Source organism: Dromiciops gliroides, chromosome 3 (genome assembly GCF_019393635.1).
Source record: "Dromiciops gliroides isolate mDroGli1 chromosome 3, mDroGli1.pri, whole genome shotgun sequence".
Classification (NCBI taxonomy): domain Eukaryota; kingdom Metazoa; phylum Chordata; class Mammalia; order Microbiotheria; family Microbiotheriidae; genus Dromiciops; species Dromiciops gliroides.
The window spans coordinates 191563392-191587485 of NC_057863.1; the positions used below are offsets into that span (position 1 = coordinate 191563392).

Consider the following 24094-nt stretch of genomic DNA (forward strand, 5'->3'; position numbering starts at 1 on the left):
CCATTCTCAAATGGAGAATAAATAACAAAACACTATAGAATCTTTGCAAAGAAAACCCCAAGCAGGGTTACAAAGAATCAGACATGACAGAATGACTGAACAACATAGAACAGGAAACTGTATCTATCTCCCGTTGTGGAGGAGATGGGACACTTGAATTCAATAAGGATAAAAAAAGATAGGAGGAAGTTTAAAAATTGAGCAAATGAAAAACTCAAAAGAAATACAGAATGTATGCCTTTTTAAATAAAGAAGATATTTGTCAAACATTTTAAATTTATAGTTAAGAACATAGTAAAACACAATAGATTAGATGCTGACCAAGTTATCTGTAACTATATGGGTATAACTGACTTTTTTTTTTTTTTAGTGAGGCAACTGGGGTTAAGTGACTTGCCCAGAGTCACACAGCTAGTAAGTGTTAAGTGTCTGAGGCCGGATTTGAACTCAGGTAGTCCTGACTCCAGGGCCGGTGCTCTATCCACTGCGCCATCTAGCTGCCCCATAACTGACTTTTTAATCTTAGAATTTATTTTTCATCTTAGAATTTATTGAACATTTTCTTTGCCACTTGCCCTCTGGTACTTCATCCTGTTTATTTTTACTTTAGTCAATTTGTATGAAATACTATTTTTTTCCCCTCTCCCCAAGACAGGAAGGGAGGGAACATTCTCTTTTAGACTTTCAAAAAAGACCTTCTAACTAAAGTATGCCAAGTGCCACATTGGGCCATAGGGAGCCAATAGGACAAAGAACCAGGATGGTACGGTGGAAATTGCAATGACTCTAAAGTCATTAAAATCTTTTTTCTGGTAATTACCTGTGTTACATAGGGCCAGTCACATAACCTCTTGTGACCTCAGACAGTTGGCCTGGACTCAGGAAGATCTGATTTCAAATGTGGCCGAGCAACCAACTCAGAGCACCAATCCAGTGTTTATATCTATCTATCTATCAATCATCAATCTCTATCTCTCTAACTCCCTATTGTTAAGGCTAAAATTCTAGCTAGTCTGTCTAAAATATCTAATAAGTGGTCGCCAATAAATTATAAGCTTTAGTAAGAGTTAGACTTCTAAGCATTTATTAAGGAGAATAAGAATTTGGTAAAGAGAGAAAGGCCTACATTCATCTATCTATTAAAGGGAGAGCACATTTCTAGTTCCACTCTCCACCAGAGTCCAAAGGAAAGAGAGCGAGACAGAGTGCCCAGCTCCTCCTTCTTCCTCCCACTAGCAAATGTCACTTCCTGATGCCAAAGAAAAGACGCATGTTCTTGCCCTCAAAGACGTTCCTTTCATGGTGGAACTTTTCTACAGTAAGTCTCCAGCAGGTGGCGTCATCACAATCGTTACACTATCAATCTATTGAAATAGATATCTATAGATATCTATATATTTCATGTATAGATATATAGATATATATTAGACAAGAAGCAGACAGATCAGATATCTTCAGATGCTCAATTTTCTATTCTCATCACCTAGTCTCTAAAAGCTCATATAAAGTGTGGTGAACCCAATGTAATATTGGCCTGGCTTTATGGTCTATATTAATTTTATTTGCTTAAAGGCACTGGAGGAGTGCTATGGTTGGAGAGAAACAAAGTCAGAGACAGAGAAGGATGTTTGTCAAATTTTCTAGGATTTTTTTTTAACCAGTTGAGAGCTTAAGATGAACTAAAGAGAACTGTATTGATATATTTATTATTATAGTGACCCCAAAGCATGGACAAGATGAAATCAATCTATCAATCCAGATTATCCTGGAAGCAAATGAGCCAGTATTGTTCTCTAGAGGACAGAGGTAGTAAGAAGTCACTTAGATGACTTTGCATTCTCAGTATTTCATTCTAATGGAAGATTAAAAGAAACTTCTCTCTAAATGAGGAAGCCTAGTACTGTGACTAGAAGAAAAATCACACCTCAAGGAAGGAGTAAGGAATAGAGTGGTTCTATTCACCTAAGGGTGGGGGGCTAGAGAAGAAGTAAATAGTTTTCCCCTTCAGCCAAACATCTCCATGCCACTCCCACTGTCAGAATTGTTTTAAATATTGGCTCAGAATACTATACTGTTCTGTAATATTCATCTCCTTTCTAGAGTAACCTTTTGTTGCAAATACTAAGAATGAATCATCTATATACTTTGGCTGTGTGATTGGCTGAAAGTTTTTTCATATAAAGACTTTAAAGGCTGAATTATATGTTATACTTGCATAATAACACACACACACACATATATACATATACATTTATATATAGAGATAGATATAGATAGATTCAAATATTACCTTTTCTTGTGACAATTTGGGGAAGATTTATTAATATATGCAATGTTAAGTAAAATTTGTTAGCTTTATTTCAGGATAGGCATCCTTAACATGTCAACCATATGAATAAAAATGGGTATTCTGAGTCTTAAGAAAATATTATTTTGTTACATAATATTATACTCACTTTAACTGATTTAACTGAAGATAAAATCATTCATAATTAATGTGGGAATACTGCTTCCCAAATTTATGATATTGAACCAAAGCCTTATTCTTATATTTTTCCCAATTACATGTAAAATAGTTTTCAATATTCATTTGTAAGATTTTGAGGTCCAAATTTTTCTCCCTTCCTTCCCCCCTCCCCCAAAAGGAAAGTGATTTGATACAGGTTATATAGTATAGTCATTTTAAACACATTTCCACATTAGTCATATTGTGAAAGAAAAACCAGAACAGTGGGGAAAAATGAGAAAGAAAAAAATAAAAAACAACAAAAAAGTAAAAATAGTATGCTTCTATATGCACTCAAACTCCATAGTTCTTTCCCTGGATTTGGATAGCATTTTCCATCAAGTCTTTTGGTATTGCCTTGGCTCATTTATTGCTGAGAAGAGCTAACTCTATCACAGTTGATCATCACACATTGTTGCTGCTACTGTATATGATGTTCTCCTGGTTCTGCTCACTTCACTCAGCAGCAGTTCAAACAAATCTTTCCAGATTTTTCTCAAGTATGCTTGTGTGGGGACCAATTTTTAATTGGGGAGTCCTAGCTAAGCGGCTTGCCACAATATTGGGGCAAGGAAGGAGAACGGCAGCCTCCCTCAAAACAGAACAAGATTTATTTTAACAAGAAAGAACTTAAAAAACACACACACACACAAACAGGATCAGTAGGATCAAGGGAAAGGAAATAAAATGGGGAAAGGGAAATTACAATACCTGAAAAAATACCACTGCCCAGGAATCAGCTGAAAATACGCATCAGAATGCCTGTCGCTTTCCAGCTTCCACCTAGAATGCCCAATTCTCCTCCCCCCAAACCTAGAAAAACCCCACACAGCCCCAGCCAATGGGATGGCCACTCTGGCAATCACATGACTGTCCTCACTAGGCTTCCAATCATTATAATTTTGCCAGGCCCATGTAGGAGTCAGTGATGATGTGAGGTGCCAGAGCAACAACAATGGCTACAACCAGTGGGTGGAGCACCATGCGGTTTGCGGAGCCCCAGGCCAGTGCGCACTGAAGCATAAAAACCTCAAACAATTAATTCTTTACACTTGCTTGTCATTTCTTATAGAGCAGTAGAGTTCCATTATATTTTATACCATAACTTGTTCAACCATTCCCCAATTGAAGGGCACCCCCTCAAGAAACCAATTCTTTGCCACCACAAAAAGAAGTGCTATAAATATTTTTGAACTTGTGGGTCCTTTTCCCTTTGTCCTGGTATGGATGGGTCAAAAAGTATGCACAGTTTGCCCTTTGGACATAATTCCAAATTTTTCTCTAGAATAGTTGGATCAGTTCATAACTCCTGAAACAATACATTAGTGTCCCAATTTTCCTACTTCTTCTCCAGTGTATATCATTTCCCTTTTTTGTCATAGTAATCAATCTCATGGGTGTGAGGTTGTACCTCAGAATTGTTTTAATTTGCATTTCTCTCATCAAGAGTGATTGAGAACATTTTTTCATATGACTATAATTCTTCATATGACTATAATTTCTTCTTCTGAAAATTTCTTGTTCATATTCTTTGATCATTCATCAATTGTGGAATGACTTGTATTCTTATAAATTTGATTCATTTATCTATATATTTGAGCTATTCTTGTAATTTTGAGCCTGATGTTCATTTCAATCAATGACTGAATGTAGGAAGGATCTGTGATTTGATTCCTTTGGGTAACTGACAATGAGGACTTTCCCTCTAGCAATATAGACTAGGTGCTCCTCTGTAATTTATAATTTTGGAAAGTTGCCCGGGTTAATTTTAGAGGTTAGTGACTAATAGCATGTGAGCTATTATATGTTACAAATAGGATGTGATCCCAGATCTTCCTGCCTCTTTGGTTGGTCCTCTCCTCACTATGCCATGTTGTCTCTTAAATGACAGGATTACTAGATTGAAACTAGGAAAAAAAAATGTTCTTTGTTCTTGGACAAATTACTTTCTCTCTTTGTGGATCACTTTTCTTGCTTTAGGAGAATACAGAAAAATGATAATGTTTGCTTACCACTTATTTGACCAGAAAGTTATTAAGAATATTAGAATCCATAGCGGGGGAAACTGCACTATTTAATTTAAGGTATTATCTTAGTCTCTGTCTACATTACAGAGCCTAAATTGTTGGGAGTCAGAGGGAAGTGTTGTGTTTAGTAACTTCATTGTTGTTATTGTTGTTTGAATTTTTTTCTTTCGCTTGTTTGCACTAGATGTGATTTAACAAGGTATTCCCAATGAGTAAATCCCTTCTACAAATGCAGATCAGCAGCCTCCTCAGTAACATAGTTTTAGGAGTTGATAGTGGGCAGTGAAAGGTTAATTGACTTGCTCAGGGTTACACAATTCAATAGGTGTCAAAGTTGGAATTTGAATCCAGGTCTTTCTGACTCCAATGGCAGCTTTTTGTTTACTGTGTCAAGCTTCCTCTCTTGTTTATTGTTATGAAGTCCAAACATTTTAGGTGAAGGATTGAGCAAATGAAAGAACATATTTGCTTCTAGAAATTTTGATGATGGTGGTGTTATAAAAACCTCAAATGGCTTTATGGATCTGGTGGTGCTGTGTAGAAGAAGCTTTACAGTTAGATACTTAAAGAAATTATTTGATATCTTTTGATCCCTCCTAAATACTTAATGTTTTCTAAAGAAATGAACCACCAGCCAGTTGTTCATTTTTTTTAAAGGGAAACATTCTTCCAAAATACATTCATATTTTAAAGTCCCTAATATAAAAAGGTTAAGAACTGTACAAACAGCTCTAAAATTAGTAATATCACATGTTCTTGAGAATATTCAGTATAAGCTAAATGAAACCTTATTCACATGATGTATTTTTAAATCATCAAAAATGTGTGTGTGTGTGTACATATATATGAAGAAAATCTTTTTGCTTCCTAAGAATATCCCTTAATGGCTATAGGGTTATTTAAAATATCAAATGCAAATACACTCATTTTCAATTTTATAATCTTGTTGTATTTTAGGCTGGGAATCCTGTTGTGATTTATTTTGTAATGTGAATCTCCCTACTCTGTTTTGTAAATTTGGCATCTTATATATAGGAATTTCTTAAGTTGAAATACATTGGCAATTATAATCATAATTGTTTAGGGCCACACAAAATGAAGTATTTTTATCTCTGCTAGCTATCGCTAATGCAGGGGTAGGGAGAAGATGGGAAAAAAGGGGGGAAAAAGAAAGTTACATGGTAACTTTATTATATATTTAAAAGGAATAGCAAATTGTACACAAAAGATTTGCAATTTCATGCAATTTTCATTCCTCCCCTACTCTACTATGTTAGGGAAATGCTTGTTTTATTTAAGTTCAGAATAAAATAAATAAAAATTTAAAAAAGAATTTATATTATATTTTAAAATAATCTTGAGGGGAATATAAATAGAACTGACAAAAACAAATCAATCTAAACAATGCCCTTCTTCTGTTTTCCCCTGATGCCAGTCATGCCATTTTCCTAATGGCTGCTAGGTGAGAGTAAAATATTTTCATTTTTGCTTTTTGGTTTTGTTTTTGCTTTGGTTCAGTGACTTGCCCAGGGTCTCACAGCTAGTAAGTGTCAAATGTCTGAGGCCAGATTTTAACTCAGGTCCTCCTGAATCCAGGCTGGTGCTTTATCCACTGAGGCACCTAGCTCCCACCAGACTAAAATATTGTCAAAACACAGTAATAACAAGTAGATACCAACAATGTCAATCTTTTCAGTGTCAGACAGTACACTACAGTAATGTAAGTAATTAATAAATGTTTGCTTAATGTATGAATTAACTAATATATGATATGTCAGGACCAATTTCTTTCATTGAGGATTTTTTTTCTAGTGGGGTCTTTTTGCGGGGCAATGAAGGTTAAGTGACTTGCCCAGGGTCACACAGCTAGTAAGTGTCAAGTGTCTGAGCCCAGATTTGAACTCAGGTCCTCCTGAATCCAGGGCCAGTGCTTTATGCACTGTGTGACCTAGCTGCCCATTTCATTGAATTTTGTAGGGAGAAAAAAGTATAAATCAGAAAAATATTGATAATCCCCCTTTTCCCATTAAAAAATTCAATGTCTATATTTTTTCCCACAAGGAACATGTCAAAAAATTATTAGAAAACAAAAATATTCATTTTTGGTTGTTTTTTCTTTCCCTTGTTTCTATCCCTAGTATAATTAATCCCAACTTCCTATATTCTTTTACCATTGGTATGTAATGAAGGATAAAATGTAATGATATACAATGCAGGTGGACATAGTTTTAAAAGAGTGGCATAATATTATGATAACAGTGTTTAATGACAGGGAAAATAGGAAACCACCATTTTAAAAAGGGATTACATTATTTTCTTGGAAAGTATTATGTGCCAGAAACAACAATACTTTGTTAAAAGGAAGAAAAAATCATTATTCCAAAAATATTTTCTTGTGAAAAACTTACCTGTTTGATAATTTATCTCATCTATGTTAATTGTGTCCATCATGGACAAGTCCCTTAACCTCTCTGCACCCCAGGCAACCCCATAAGACTCATTATTGGTCTTCTTGGGTGAAAGAAATTCCTAACAACTCTTATAACAGTTTTCAACCAACCTTCATCCCTCCCCAAATTGTCCTCACACAGGAAACCCTACCCCTTGAACCTAGAATGGAAAAGAATGAACCCAAAGGTAAAAGACAGAAGTCCTTTCAGACTGTGAGTTGGGCACAGAGATAGTAGCTCTCAGGCCCTCCCACCTTACAGCATGGTGTAAATTAAAGAATTCTTCAACCTTGAAATGTATAAGTGGCAAAAGTCCTGCCTAATCATTTAGTTATGCTGTTTTAAAGATGATTATATCTGGTAAGCCAATAGAAAAAAGCTACTCCCAGGCAATGTCCAGGCAATCTCTAATCTTTAAAGATGAATGATGCCACTTTAGGTGGCTTGACATGTACTAAAATCCTATAACAACTAAAAATATATCAGGTCATTTTTACCCCAGGTAGATTTTCTGCTAACTTAATGGATACCGAAGCTTCTTTTTGGAGATGCAAGTGCTTATAGAGAAAGAAAGCACATATTTATTTATTTTTTAAAATTTGTTTAGAATTTTATTTTCCAAAATATATGTAAAAACAAATTTTGACATCGATTTTTAAAAACTTTGTGTTCCAATTTCTCTTCTTCCCTCCCTTCCCACCCCCCACCCCCAAGAACTCAAGAAATTCAATATAAATTATATGTGAGTATTCATGGAAAACATCCCCACATTAGCTAGGTTGTGAGAGAAAACAGATAAAAAGCAAAACTCCAGATTAAGGCATTGTCAAAAAAAAAAATGTGTTTCAATTTGTTTTCAGATGCCATCAGTTCACTCTTTCTAGATGAATTGAAATTTTCATAAGCCCTTCAGGGTTATATTGGATCGTTACCTTGCTGAAAATAACCACATCCTTCACATAAAATCATCTTACACTATTGTTGTTATTTTGTATACAGTACATTTCACTCTGCTTCAGTTCAGTTCAGGTCTTTCCAGGTTTTTCTGATAGTATCCTGTTCATCATAACTTTTATATAGTACCTTAAACTTGAAAAAGAATTTTCTTCACAATAGCCCAGTAAAGTTAGGTACCATACATTTTGCCATAATAGTCAACCATCATAACTATTTCCATCCATTTTATTGCCTTCCCCTGATATTTACTCTTATTTTCTATCTTCTTTTACCCTATTCCTCTTCAAAAGTGTTTTACTTATGACTGCACCCTCTCCCCTCTGCCCTCCCTTCTTTCACTCTTCCCTCCTTATCCTCTTCCCCTTCTACTTTCCTGTAGGGTTAGATAGATTACTCCTCCCAATTGGGTGTGAATGTTATTCCCTTTTTGAGCCCACTCTGATGAGATTAAGGTCTTTGAGCTAATTTTGTGTTCTAAATTTTCTTCCTCCCTCCCTTCTCATACCTCCCTTTGAAATAAAGCAGTTCAATATGTTTTAAATGTGCAGTTATGCAGAACATCTTCACCTTCCTTGAAAGTGTTTTGCTTTTTACTGCTCCCTCCCCAAATCTGCCCTTCCCTCTCTCCTCTCATCTGCCCCCACCCCATCTCCTTCCTCTCCCACTTTCCCTCAGGGCAAAAATATATTACTATACCCACTTAAGTTTGTATGTTATTCTCTCTGAGCCAATTCTGATGATATTAAGATTCACTCACTTCCTCATTCCTTCCCCCTCTTCCCCTCCCCTCCATATGCTTTTTTCTTGTTTCCTTAAGAAAGCACATATTTACAGAGTCAAAGTGAATTTTAGAGGACACAATAGTATTGCATAATTTGTTTCTTTACAGTATATTAAAGAAGAATAGAATATGAATTAACAAGCAAATTAATTACATGAGTATTATTGCGGAAAGAACACTGAATTTGTAGTCAGAAGATTGGTAGTGCATTCTGATCCTGAGTGTAATTTACCAATATAAGCTCTTGAACCTTTTACTATGTTAGTCATGACTTTGTAACCTCATAGGATTATTGATTTAAGGCTGGACGAGACCATAGAAGCCATCTAGTCTCCCTACCCAAATTTTAAGATGATGACTCTAAGTCTCAGAGAGGTTAAGGGATTTGCTAAACATTACAAATTAATAAATGGCAGGGGAAGAATTTGAACCCATGTTCTTTGACTCTAAATCTACTTCTGGTTTTACTTTAAACACTGCCTCCATTTTGTGCCTTTTACTAAGGATAGGCCATGTAAGAACCACACATCATTACAAAAGTATGTAATTGAATTTGGATAATAAGATCAATTAGCAGAAAAAAAGTGAGCCCAAGGTACCCTGTATTGTGAAGAGACACAATCACTGATGTCTCTACCATATGGGAGAAGTTTTCTTGGCTGGAAAACTTATCATTCCAAGTTAAGGAAAAGTTATATCATGTTTGGAAGGGGTCTTACAGGTTCTCTCAGTGATTCTCTGAGTGAGTGTCTTTCCTACTTCCTAATTTCATATTTCCCAATTTCTTTGTAGAAGTTCTGGAGTACTCACTGGGTCTGCTGATGATGATCTGATTTTTCCAGTCTGTCTACTGAAGCTTCACTTTTTGCCATTGCTCTCTTCTTCTGAAGCTTCCATTATCTGTTTTCCTGCTGAGCTCCTATGGCTTTTTGATAGAGGTATTATGTATTACTGCAGTTATTTCTTCCCCACAAGGTTGTTACATATCTCTTGTTAATGTCACCCACGGCATTGGGTCTTTACATTAATCAACATGTTTTAAATTTTATCAAAAGTCCTACCGTACACACAGTTAATAGAGTAAAGGATTTTAGGTAGCAGTCTAGCCCTTACTTACTCATATGTACACTCATTGAAATGTTCCATTCTTTACCCTTATCTTGGTCCTAATGAAGACTAAACCTATCATTCATGCTCTTGATCTCATATTTTTATGGGTACTTATGTGCATGATTATGTCCCTCTCCTGTCCTCTATTGGCTTCTTCCCCTTTACTTAAAAACATGCTCATATCTCCCCTAGTCAAACACAAATGTATACACACACACACACACACCCAAACCCTTCTTTGTTATCTTATCTTTCTCCTCCTCTTCACTACTAAACTTCTAGAAAGAGTAGCCTGGATGTAGGATGGAATTAGGGTCAAATTGATGGTGAGTCATTCCAAAAGAATTACAAGACTCAGTGACTCAGTTTCTCAAATTTTATTTCAATACTGTGAGTGAACACAGGGAGAGAAACAGAAAAGTGGAAAGGTGTCTCTCAAATAGGGAAAGAAAAGACAGTTATGTTTATAGTACGGATTAATTGATTATCAGTCTCATTATAATAATCTCCACCTTAGGGAGGTACAGGGGAGGGCCTATCCTAATTTGGAGTTCCTGGAGGTCTAAGCCAACCCCCAATGCAGGTACCTTTCTTTCCATAGAGGTGTGTTTTGGGGGGTTACATGCCATAAGGTGAATCTGAGGACAAATTTGGCCTTTTCTGCGCATGTATATTTCTGATTCCCATGGCTAGTTTCAAAATATCTTCATTTTTCATTTATTCCTAGTTTGAGTTTCTATAGCCTGACAATGTATCATTGTTATAGTCTAAGGTCTTCATGGCCTGCCTCACTGTGTTCTGGTTATGGGTACTAATTTATGTGGGTAAGAGAACTGACCATCCTGACTTGTAAGTTATCCATTAACTAGGGTCTGAATCCCTCTTAGAGCTCATATCTGAATTAGAGCATGGGTCTTAGGTTTTTCTGTTAACCCCTTTTTGCCTCCTACATCAGCCTGACCACATTTATTCACATTTCTTCTCAACTCTTTATAATCTGATTTCTTTTTCCCAAACCTAACTGAAATTGCTTTCTCAATGGTAACAATTATCATCACTTTTCATCTTGGGTATTTTCACAACAAATTTCATAACTCCTAACTGTTCTTAATATCCCACAAACTCAGTGTTGGAAGGAACTTCAGAGGGCATTTGGTTGAACAATAATCACATAATGTGACTAATAATTCCTTTCAGCAAGTGCTCATCAGGTCTTCGCTTGAAAACTAACAGTAAAAGAAAACCTATTATCACTCAAAGCATCTCATTCCACTTTCTCAGCTCTAATTGTTAGAAAATTTTTATTTGTTTGTTTTAAATATTAAGTTTAAATTGGCTTGTTTTTCAAATAATAAACATTTTTATTTATAGTTTTAGGTTCCAATTTGTATCTCTCTTTCCCTCCCCTCCCTCCTCCCTGATGAGCAATCAGATATGGGAGGTGGTCCATTACTTTTTTGTCAAAAGTAAATAAAAAAGTAATAGAAAAATTGGTCCCTACACCACATAACTTCATTGCTTAGGAAGCTCCAGTGGTACTTGATGATCTCTAGCATAAAATTCAAGTTCCTTTATCTAAAGCCCTCCACCATCTGGCTCCAGTCTTTCTTTCCAGGTTTATTGTGTGGGGACCAATTTTTAATTGGGGAATGTTAGCTAAGCAGCTCGCCGCAATATTCGGGCAAGGAAGGAGACTGGCAGCCTCCCTCAAAACAGAGCAGGATTTATTTAACGATAATGAACTTAAAAAAACACAGCAGCATCCTGTCACCTTCTAGCTTCCAGCTAGAATGGCAAATCTCCTCCCCCCTTCTTCCCAGCAGACTCCAGACACCCCCCAGCTTGCCGCTCTGACAGTCACATGACTGCCCTCACTAGGCTTCCAATCACTATAATTTTGCCAGGCCCATGTAGGTGGCAGTGAGTCGTGATGATGTGAGGTGCCAGCACCATGGTGACGGGCTACAACCAGTGGGTGGAGCACCGTACTGTTTATGGAGCCCCAGAGGCCAATGCACGAACCGAGGTTTTTTAAAAAAAATTCTAGCCAAAAGATGGGGTCATAAAATCTCAACTAACAATTAATTCTTTACAATTGCCTATCGCTCCCCATCATTTACTCTAGATTCCAGTCAAGTCAACACACTTGCTGTTTCTCATACACAACATTCTACCTACAGTCTCCATATGCCCTGTCTCCTTTCCACTTATACAGGTGCTGCTGAAAGAGCTGGAGAAAAATCAAAATACTGTGCTGACTGGGTCCTCTGCAAATTTATATTTCATAAACTCATCAAGGTACCCACTGCAGCAAGGCAATCCTTTTTTATTGCCCAAATCTATTTTTTAAATAATAATAAATTTATTTAGAAGTTTCCCTAAGTCATATGTAAAAACACATTTTCACATTGACTTTTTTTTTAAACTGTGTTCCAAATTCTCTTCCTCCCTCTCTCCCACCCCTCCCTAAGAAATCAAGCAATTCAATATAAGTACAATAATGTACAATCATGCAAAACATCTCCACATTAGTCAGGTTTTGAAAGAAAACAGACAAAATGACTTTATGAAGAGGAACTAACAAAAAAAATATACTTCAGTGTGTATTTAGATATCATCAGTTCTTTCTCTGTAAAGGGGTTGCATTTTCATAAATCCTTCTGATAGTATCCTGCTCATCATTTCTTTTACAGTTACTATAGCTAATTGTATTATTATCCATCCTATTCCCTCCCCTTGATATTTACTCTATTTTCCATCTTCTTTCACTGTATCCCTCCTCAAAAGTGTGTTACTTTTTACTTCCCCCTCCCCCAATCTGCCCTCCCTTCCTTCAGCTCTATCCCCTTGTCCCTTTCCCGTCGAACTTTCCCACAGGGCAAGATATATTACTATGCCAAAATGATTGTGTATGTTATTTCCTCTTTGTGCCAATTATGATGATATAGTAAGGCTCACTTATGCACCCACTCCTTCCCATATTCTCCGCTACTCCATAAGCTCTTTTTTGTTTGTTTAGAATTTTATTTTCCAAATTTTGACATCAAAATACAAAAAAGAGGCAAAAGAAAATCCCTGCCCTGAAGGAGTTTACAAACTTATGGGGGAGAAAACATTCAAACATATATATACAAAGTAAGCTATATACATAGGAAAGGAAAGCACTAGAATTAAGAGGATTGGGGGAACGCTTCCTATGGAAAGTTCATAGTTGGCATTGCATTTAGATTATACAATTTTAGTTGGGACTTAAAGGAAGTCAGAGAGGTCAGTAATCAAAGAAGAGGAGGAAGAGTGTTCTAGGCATGGAGGACAGTGTGAAAGCAAGCCCTGAGCCAAGAAATTGGGTGTTTTCTTCATGGAACATCCAGGAGACCAGGGTCACTGGATTAAAGAGTATGTGTTGGAGTGAAGTGTAAGGAGACTTCAAAGGATCTAATGGGTTTTAAAGGCCAAACAGAGCATTTTAAATTTATTTTTGTAGGCAATATGAAAACACTGAAGTTCATAGAGTAGGGAAGGGACATGATTGGACCTGCATTTTAGAAAAATCATATTAATGGCTAAATGGAGAATGGATTTGATTGGGGAGGAACTTGAGGCAGGCAGAGCCACAAGTAGGTTATTGTAATAATGAAGGTCTGTTTTAGAATGGTGGCAGTGTCAGAGGAGAGAAGGGGATCTATTTGAGAGATGTTGCAAAGGTGAAATCAACAAGCCTTTGCAACAGCTTGGATATGGAAGGTGAGAGACAATAAAGAATCCAGGATAACTCCTAAGTTGAAAGCAAGAGAGACTGGAAGGTTGGTGTTGCAGTAGGGAAGGTGTGAGGTAGGAGATGTTTTAGGGGAAATAAATGGAGTTCAGTTTTGGACATAATGAGTTTAAGATGTCTAACTGGACATCTAGTTCAAGATGTCTGAAAGGCATCTGAAAGATGTGATATTGGAGATAAGAGAGATTGGGACCAGAAAGGTAGATTTGAGAAACATCTGCATAGAGATGATAATTAAATCAATGGAAACTGTTAAGATTACCAAATGAAGTAGTAAAGAGGGAGAAGAGAGGAGGGCCTAGGAAAGAACTCTGAGGGACACCTATATTTAGAAGGCTTGATCTTAAGGAGGATCCAGAAAAGGAGATATGAGTGGTAAAATAGGTAGGAGGTTAACCAGGTGTCTCAAAAAAAGAGAAGAAAGTATCAAAGAGGAGAATGTGATGATAGTGTCAAAGGAGGAAGAGGATAGAGAAAAGGTCATTGGAATTGGTGACTAAGATCATTAGAAATTTTGGAGAGAGCAGTTTTGCTGGAATGATAAGGTTGGAATCCTGATTATAAGGGGTTAAGAAGAAAGGAAACTGGAGGCACCTATTGTAGATGGCCTTTTCAAGAAGTTTAGCTACAAAGGGCAAAAGAGATTTAGGATGGCAGTTAGTAGAAATGGCAGGGTGAATAAGGGTCCTTTGGGGATAGGACAGCATGTTTATAGATAGTAGAAAATAAGCTAATAGACAGGGAAAATAAGAGTGGGGATGACAGAAGGTGTGATAACAACAGATATGTTGGAGTAGATGGGATGGAATAGGATCATTTAAACAATACAGAATTAACCTTGGTAAGGAGTAAGGCCACTTCATCATGTCAGACAGAGTTAAAGGAGAAGAGAGTAGCAGAAGGCACCTAAGTTATAGGAGATGAGGAAGAGGGGAGAAAAGAAAGTTCATAGCAAATGGCTTTAATTTTTTGTGTAAAATATGAGGATAGGTTCTTGGCTAAGGGAATGAGGGAAGGGAGGGTCATGGGAGGTTTGAGTAAGAGTGAAAAGGTTTGGAAGAGCCATTGTGGAAAGAGGCATAATGAGTTGATAAAGGAGGTTTAGTAGTATTTACTAGCAGCAGTGAGGGCCCATTTGACATTATGTAATATAAATTTGTAGTGGATCCAGTCAGAATGAATATGTGATTTTCTCTACCTTTGCTCAGCAACACATGTATAATGAAGGTGAACACAATGGGGGGTGATCCAAAGCTGAGGATTGTCTGGAAGTAATCAGTGATATGATAAGGGAGCTTGGAATTCAAGAAAGGTGGACATTATAGAGTTGAAATAATTCACCAACATGGCCTGGGAGAAAATTGAAGGGTCAGAGGATTGGTGTGTCTGAAGAGTAAGAGGAAGCAGGAGAGGGAAAAAACAAACAATTGATTTTAGTTGGATAAGGAGATTTCAGAATTCTTGAATATGGAGGTGGTCCATTTGTGGGTAGTGGCTGAATCAAGAGTATGGCCATCCTTTTGTGCAGATGAGGTTGGGATGAAGAATAGCTAATGAGAGGTGAATGGATTGAGAAACTGAGTGGTTAGGGTATTTGAGAGAGAACCTATCATCCATCCACCTATCCACCAGTCCATCATCTATTGAAATTGCCTAGTATGAAGACAAGAGTTGGGGAGCAGAGAAACATAAGCTAAACTCATCGAGGAAGGAAAGGGAATACCCTGGGAATCTACAGACAGCACCTACCAGAATTTTTATGGGATTGTAGCTATGAATATTGTGAACCTCAAAGGAAGTGAAATTACTGAGTGATGGAGCAAGGAGGAGAATCAGAAAGTGGTATTAATGAGTGAGGAGTACTCTAACTACCTCACCTGGACCAGTGAGCCAAGCAGAATAAGTTAAGGTTTGGTCAGTACTAGAAAGAGCTGCCAAATAGGCAATTTGATCAAGGGCAGCTAGGTTTCAGTAAGACCTAATAGATTCAAGGAGTGGGAGAGGAATAGATTTAAGATGAAGGGAAATTTGTTGCCTATGGAATAGCAATTTCAGAGGACATGGTGGAAGACCTGGGTGGAGTTAGTATGAAACTTTGAGGTGGCAGTATTGAGGGAAATGGAAATGGGGAATGAGGTTATAAGGGATGAGGAATAGGATTTAGATGATAATCTAGCAGAGTTTAGAGCCCCTGGGATGTGAAGGGTGTGAAAATTTTCATTGTTGAATGGATAGAGCCACTCTTGTACCTCAAAGGACAAATACTAAAAAAGATGGGAGAACTGAAGTCAAAGGGAAGGTTGTTCTTTGCACTGGAGGTTTTCTACATCTGAGTTGGGAGATTGAACTGGCAGCAGGAAATAGCAGATGCCTTGTCCTGGTACAAATGTTGATAACTATTCTTATATGCAATTGGAAAATAATAAAATACTTTTATTAACACTAAATATGTAATTTTTTATTCTAGAACCATTTTTAAATGTAATGAAAACCATATTTTGCAGTCTGTAATACATAAATAATCTGACTCCTTTAGAAATATGGACCACATTATTAATAAAATTGTATAAGGGAATTTTCTGGAATGGTAGTACAAAATGGTTCTAGATTAAAAATTACATGCTTAGTGTTATGAATTAGTGAATATGTTAACAGGAAATAATTTAAAATTACCATTTAGCTTTAATTGGGATGGAAATTGGAAATTATAAAATTTTTCTTTGTTTTTAAAAAAGAAAAAAAAGTAATTTTCTTCTCCACAAAACTTTTGAGAAAAGAATAACATACATATACAATTTTATTTTTTGAATGACACTTTGGAGAGACCTATGGCAAATTATACTTGGACATATGTTTCTTTTCTTTTTCTTTTTAACTCGACATTGGCTTTTTAAAATAAAAGTATTTTATTATTTCCCACTTACATATAAGAATAGGTATCAACATTTGTTTTCCGAGGATTTTTAGTTCTGAATTTTTTACCAACCATCCCTTCCGTCCTGCCTCCCCAAGATGGAAAGCAGTCTGACATAAGTTATACATGTGCAATCACATCAAACATATTTCTGCATTAGTCATCTTGTCAAAGAAGAATCAAAAAACAAGGGGAAAATCTCACAAAAGAAGGAGAAAAAGAGTTACTGGTCCAAAAGTAGGAAGAGTGTCGTTCAATCTGCATTCATAATCCACAGTTCTTTTTTCTGGAAGTTGAGAACATTTTCTATCATGAGTTCTTTGAAACTGTTTTTGATCATTGCACTGCTGAGAAGACTCAGGTCTATCACCATTGTTCATCACACAATGTTGCTGTCACCATGTACAATGTTCTGGTTCTGCTCCTCTCAGTCAACATCAGTTCATGTAAGTCCTTCCAGGTTCCTCTTAAATCTGCCTGCTCATCATTTCTTACAGCACAATAGTATTCCATTATATTCATATGTCACAACTTGTTTAGCCATTCCGCAATTGATAGGCATCCCATCAATTTTCAATTCTTTGCAACCAGAAAAAGAGCAATTATACATATGTTTATACATGTGGGTCCTTTTCTGTTTTTTATGATCTCTTTGGGATACAGAACTAATGGTGGTATTGCTGGGTGAAAGAGTATGAATAGTTGTATAGCCCTTTGGGCATAGTTAAAAACTGCTCTCCACAGTGGCTGGATCAGTTCACAGGTCCACCAACAATGCATTAGTGTTCCAATTTTTCCACAGCTTCTCCAACATTTATTATTTTCCTTTTTCATATTAGCCAATCTGATAGGTGTCAGGTGGTACCCAAGAGTTGTTTTAATTTGCATTTCTCTAATCAATAGTGATTTAGAGCATTTTTTCACATGACAATAGATAGCTTTGATTTCTTCATCTGAAAACTGCCTGTTCACATCCTTTGACCATTTCTCAGTTGGGAAATGACTTCCATTATTATAAACTTGATTTAGTTCCCTATATGTTTTTGAAATGAGGGCTTTATCAGAAATACTGGCTGTAAATATTGTTTTCCAGCTTTCTGCCTCCCTTCTAATTTTGGCTACATTGCTTCTGTTTATACAAAAACATTTTTAATTTAATGTAATAAAAATCATCCACTTTGCATTTCATAATATTCTCTATCTCTTGTTTGATAATAAATTGTTCTCCTCTCCATAGATCTAAGAGTCAAACTTTTTCTTCCTCTCCTAGTTTACCTATGGTATCATCCTTTATGTCTAAATTATGTATCCATTTTGACCTTATTTTTGTATAAGGTGTAAGATGATGGTCTATGCCTACTTTCTGCCATACTACCTTCCAGTTTTCCCAGCAGTCTTTGCCAAATAGTGAGTTCCTATCCCAGAAGCTGTAGTCTTTGGGTTTATCAACCAGTAGATTATTATAGTCATTTAATACCGTGTCTCCTGTGCCTAACCTATTCCACTGATCCACCATTCTATTTCTTCACCAGTACCAAATAGTTTTGATGACTGCTGTTTTATAGTATAGCTTCAGATTTGGTAGGGCTAGCCCACTTTCCTGTGCTTTTTTCTTTTTATTGGTTTCCTTGACTTTTTTGACCTTTTGTTCATCCAGATGAATTTTGTTATATTTTCTAGCTTGGTAAAATAATTTTTAAGTAGTTTGATTGATATGGCACTGAATAAATAAATTAATTTAGGTAGAATAGTCATTTTTATTATGTTAGCTTGGCCTTATCCATGGGCAATTGATATTTTCTTTCCAAATATTTAGATTTGATTTGATTTGTGTGAAAAGTGTTTTGTAATTGTGTTCATAGAGTTCCTGGGCTTGTCTTGGCAGGTAGACTCCCAAATGTTTTATATTGACTACAGTTACTTTAAATGGAATTTCTCTTTCTATTGTGTCAAGATAATGAAATGTGGTAGATGAGGAATTTTAGCAGATACTCAGGGGCTCACCTGGAGATTTATTTAAACCTATTGAATTGGATAAGGGAACTGAGTGCTGACTGGCTTACTTCAGTTAACTAGATTTTAAGCACATCTGGCTGGTACTTAAGAGGGTATTGTTCTCAGAAGCTAAAAACTTTGAACTTTACATCTAGATCACCTTTGGGTCCAGTGAACCAATGAATTTGAATGATGCTAGCCAATCAGCTTGAAGAACCTCCCATTTCTGGGAGGGGAACATGAAGGAGGAAGTGGACGCTGGCCAGAGAGTTCTTTGTCTTTTGGTGTGAAACATTGGCTTGGGGGCAGAGGACTTCAGAAGTGGGAAGTTTAGGAAGTCTAGGATTGCCAGGCTATAAGAAATCTGTTCTCAATCTTTCTCTTTCTTTTATTATTTTTAATAAACACTTAAAAACCTAAATTCATTTATCACTGATTTTTAGTCAGTTTTCCCCCAAAACTGGGGGGACAGATTAGAACCCACATTAATAATTTTAAATTACACACTATTTCTTCCTACTGAGCTTTGTTGGTCATGTATAGAAATGATGATGATTTATGTGGGTTTATTTTATATCCTGCAATTTTGCTAAAGTTGTTGATTGTTTCAAGTAATTTTTAGTTGGTTCTGTAGGATTCTCTAAGTATACCATCATATCATTTGCAAAGAGTGATAGTTTTGTTTTCTCCTTGCCCATTCTAATTGCTTTAATTCCTTTTTCTTCTCTTATTGCTAAAGATAACATTTCTAATACAATATTAAATAATAAAGAGGATAATGGACATTCCAGTTTCACCACTGATCTTTTTAGGAATGCCTTTAACTTTTCCCCATTACATGTAATGTTTGCTGATGGTTTTAGGTAGATACTGCTTATTATTTTAAGGAAAAATCCACTTATTCCTGTGCCCTCTAGAGTTTTTAAAAGAAATGGGTTTTGTATTTCTTCAAATGCCTTCTCTGCATCTATAGAGATAATCATATGATTTTGTTTAGTTTTGTAGGTGATGTGGTTGATTATATTGATAATTTTGCAAATGTTGAACCTGCCCTGTATTCCTGGTATAAATCCCACCTGGTCATAGTGTATTATCATGGTGATGAATCACTGTAATCTCCTTGTTAATATTTTATTTAAGATTTTTGCATTAACATTCATTAGCAAAATTGGTCTATAATTTTCTTTTTTCTGTTCTGATTCTCCCTGGTTTAGGTATCAACACCACAAATTTTGTCATATAAGGAATTTGGTAGAACTTTGTCTTTACCTATATTTCCAAATAATTTGTATAGTATTAGAATTAATTATTCTTTAAATGTTTGCAATATTTCTTAACGAGTTCATTGATTACTCATTCTATTTCAAAATGAGGTTATTTAAGGATTTTATTTCCTCTTCTGTTAACCTGGGTAGTTGATATTATTCTACATATTCATCTATTTCATTTAGATTGTCAAATTTATTGGCACACTGTTGAGTAAAACAGCTCCTAATTATTGATTTAATTTCCTCTACACTTTTGGTAAATTCACTCCTTTCATTTTTGATACTGGTAATTTGGTTTCATTATTTTTTAAAATCAAATTAACCAAAGCTTTATCTATATTATTTATTTTTTGATAATACTGTAATTTAGCTACAATATTCCTTGGAGTTTTCCTTTTGGGGTCTCTTTCAGGAGGTTATCAGTGGATTCTTTCAATGATGATGTTATCCTCTGATTCTATAACATCAGGCCAGTTCTCCTTGATAATTTCCTGGAATATGGTGTGTAGACTCTTTTTCTAATCATGGCTTTCAGAGAGTCCAATAATTCTCAAATTGTCTCTCCTGGATCTATTTTCCTTGTCAGTTGTTTTTCCAATGAGGTATTTCACATTTTAGCCTTTTTTTTTCATTTTTTTTTCTTCTATTTTCTTTTTTTATACTTTTGATTCTGTTTGACTCTGTTTTGATTCTGGTGTCTCATGGAGTCAATAGCTTGCATCTGCCCAAATTGAAACTTTAAGGCATTATTTTCTTCAGTAAGCTTTTGCACCTCCTTTTCCATTTGTCCAGATATATTTTTTAAGGAATTGTTTTCTTCAGTCATTTTTGTGCTTCCTTTCCCAAGTTGTTGATTTTTTTCATAATTTTCTTGCATAGCTTTCATTTTTATCATTTCTTTTCCCATTTTTTTCTTCTACCTCAGTCATTTTATTTTTAGAATCCTTTTTGAGCTCTTCTAAGAAGGCTTTTTGAACTTGAGACCAATACATCTTCCTCCATGAGGCTTCACATGTAGTTATTTTGACAGAATTGTCTTCATCAGAGTTTGTGTTTTGCTCTTCCCTGTTGGCACAGAAGCTCTCAATGTTAAGGACCTTTTTCTGTTCCTTACCCTTATTGTGTCTTATTTTGATTTTGATTTTTAAAGTTGAGGACTGCTACTGGGGCAGAGGGGCCACTGTTTGAAGTTCCTTGTGCTGGGGGCCTCTGTAGCTTGTGGATTCCTCACTGCCCTGGGCTTGTTCCTATGATTGCTCCCTGTGCTGGGATGGCTTGGCCTAGTTGTGCCTGTCCTGTGGGTGGTTCTCTAGTGGGCAGTTTGTCCTCTCAGCTGGTGTTGGCAGATCTTACAACTGGCCTGCTATGATGCCAGCTTGCTGAGCCAGGATCAAGGGGCCTCAGTTGCTGTGCTGAGGCCAAGTGCCTCCTGCTGACTTGCCCAGACTTCCTCCATGTCATGCTGCACTAGGCTGAGCTGTGCAGCAGTCTCCTTTTGCCCAAGAGAGACTGACCATTCCTGAAGTCTTCTAAATCAAGTTGGAACATTGTGTCTATCTTTTTGTATGTTCCGTAGTTTCAGAATCTGTTTAGAGTATTGAATTAATGTTGTTATTGAGGAAAACTCGGGAGAGCTCAGGCAACTTCATGGATTCTCTCTGCAATCTTGTGTTTCTTCCTATATATATTATAAATAAGAAATTTTCTACAAAGATTTTTCCCTGCCCTCATTTAGCTATATCTTTTCTTATTTTAGCTGTATTAGCATTTTATGCAAAAATTTTAAAATTGTTTACATAAAGTAATAAATATTGTTTATTTTGCCTTTTATGATCCTCTGTATTATTTACATGCTCATGAAATGAAATTCCCCTATTGGTACATTTGACAGGTAATTTCTTCCTTGATCTTCCAATTTATTAATGATGCCACCCTTAATTTCTAAATCATCTTTGTTTTTTGAGCTTATCTTGATAAATAGCATGAAATCTGTTTCTAGTTCCTGCCAGACTGCTTTCCTTTTTTCTCAACAATTTTATTGTTAATGAAGAAAGGAAAACTATTTCATAATGATTAAATTTATCCCAAAGTAGTGTGGGGGCCAAAATTTGATATATGGAGGGTTATTTGGGTGACTCATCTTAATATTGGGGTCCTGGAAATATGAGGGACCTTTTAGGTTCACCCTCCCCTCTGAACTGCCCTTTTTAGATATTTCTCCCAGGCCAATAAGAAAGGAGCCTCTAAGCTTTAATTCACAAAAGGATTAGATTTTATTACTTGGGAATTAATTAAACAACAAAGGTGAAACTAATAAAAAACAAAGATAAGGAAATAGGAAAATAGAAATACAGATAAATGCTCTTAAACTCTAAACTTAACCTATGCAACCCCAGACCATTTCCAATTAAGCTAGTTCAAAGGAATTTAGGGTTTTCCATAATTAACTCACCAACCCCGGGCAGTCTACAGTTGCTCACACCATGCTGAGACAGAATGAACACGTGCCACTGCAAGGGGAGTCGCCAGACAGAGAGAGAACATGCCACTGGCACAAGGGCCAAAACCAAAAAGACTGAGTTCCAGAAGATGCCTAGCGTTCCAGAAGCAGTCTGCCTCCCTTCAGGAGGCATTCAATCTCCCCTCCCCCAAAAGGGGAGGTCCTTCAAAAGCTGCCTATGGAGAGTTCTCCTGACCTCAGTAGCATACATAACCTTGAGGTGGGCCAGGTATGGCCCCTCCCAAATGAGTTAGCTAAAAAAGGGAATATTAATCTTTACCACAAATAATTTTTACCACAGTAGAATGGGCTACACTGAGATGTATTGTGCCCCCCCCTTATTTCAAATGTAAGTTGGTTAGGTAGGTGGAATTATATTTTAGAGCAGACTTTTGTACAGTGATGGGTTGGGCTAACTTTTCTGAGGTTCCTTTCAAGTTAGTAATTCAGTGTTTGTCCTAAGAAAAGATCAAGGAATAACAATGTTCTTTTGGGGTAGATCCTAACCATATTCCCTGTCAGTTATTTTTTTCCTTTTTACCATATGCCCACTTCTCAAGTTTTGGTGAAGAAACAATAGTGTAAAGAAGAAAAGTGAAAAATAAAGGGATGGAAAAAAAAAGAAGAAACTGATTGGGGTGGGGGGAGAGTATGGAAGAAGGGAGTGTGGCATTATTTTAGCCACTACTATACATCTAACATATTAAAATTTGAATTGTAATTATTTGTGTGTCTTACTTCCCTTACTTGACTGCACCTTTCTTGAAAGCAAGGACCATGTTTATTTCTCTTTATATGTTCAGTGTTCCAACATAATGAATTGTGCAAATTAGTACTTTAAGAAATTGGATTGATCTAAAAGGCCAGGCAACAGGTCTCTCTCAGTCTGATTATTCTTCTATAAAATGAAGATAATAATAGGACCTGCTTTCAAGGGAATTTGTGAGGATCAGATGAAATAAGGCATGTAAAGGATTGTGCTAACCTTAAAGTGCTAGTGATTATTATTATTATTACAGATTAATGTAGTATAAGAAATACCATGTATATAGTCATAAGGCTTGGATTTAGGAATTCAGAAGCTGCCATTTAAAAAAAAATTTTTTTTGAGACTGGGTTCCTTTTCCTCACCTAGGTTGGACGTCTAATGGCATGCATGGACACAATCTCCAAAGTGATATTCATAGAAGCTTTAAGCTGCTCCATTTTTCTAACCTGGGCTGATTCACCATTCCTACTCTATTCCCTCACCTAGACTGGCAGTCCTCTGCCCCTGGAGAATTACCATATTGTTTCTAGACTCTAGTATAGTCATTACATTACCTTTAGCCTTACTCAGAACTGTAACTCCACCGATTCAACAGCCTCAACTTCCCAAGTAGCAGACTTTATAGTAATATGGCACCAAGCCTGACTCTAATTCTTATTCTCACAAATAAGAAATTGTTGGCACAGGGGAGCAGCATGGTGTAGTAGGAAAATATCAGGCATTATAAAGTTTGTTGGATTTTGTTTTTGTTTTTATTTTTAGAATATCCTATTCTTAATGGAGCCAGGCATGGTTTCAAGGTCCAACTGTTCCTGAAAATACCTGTGCCACAACAGGTAAGTTACATCACCTCACTGATCCTCAGTTTCTTTACCTGTGAAATGAAGTAGTTAGATGAAATAATCACTCATGTCCCTTCCAGCTCTAGCAATCTATGAATTTCTATGAGATAATTTCATTTTAGACTTTAAGTTTTGGCTCAATTATTCAATAACTATATGACCTTGAAGAAATTTCAATGTCTCTGAGCTTCAGAGAAGAG

At 36.2% G+C, this 24094-nt stretch overlaps 1 pseudogene; it reads left to right on the forward strand.

Moving 5' to 3' along the window:
- LOC122747314 overlaps positions 1–24094 on the forward strand; it is a 53514-nt pseudogene that overhangs the window by 24451 nt on the left and 4969 nt on the right.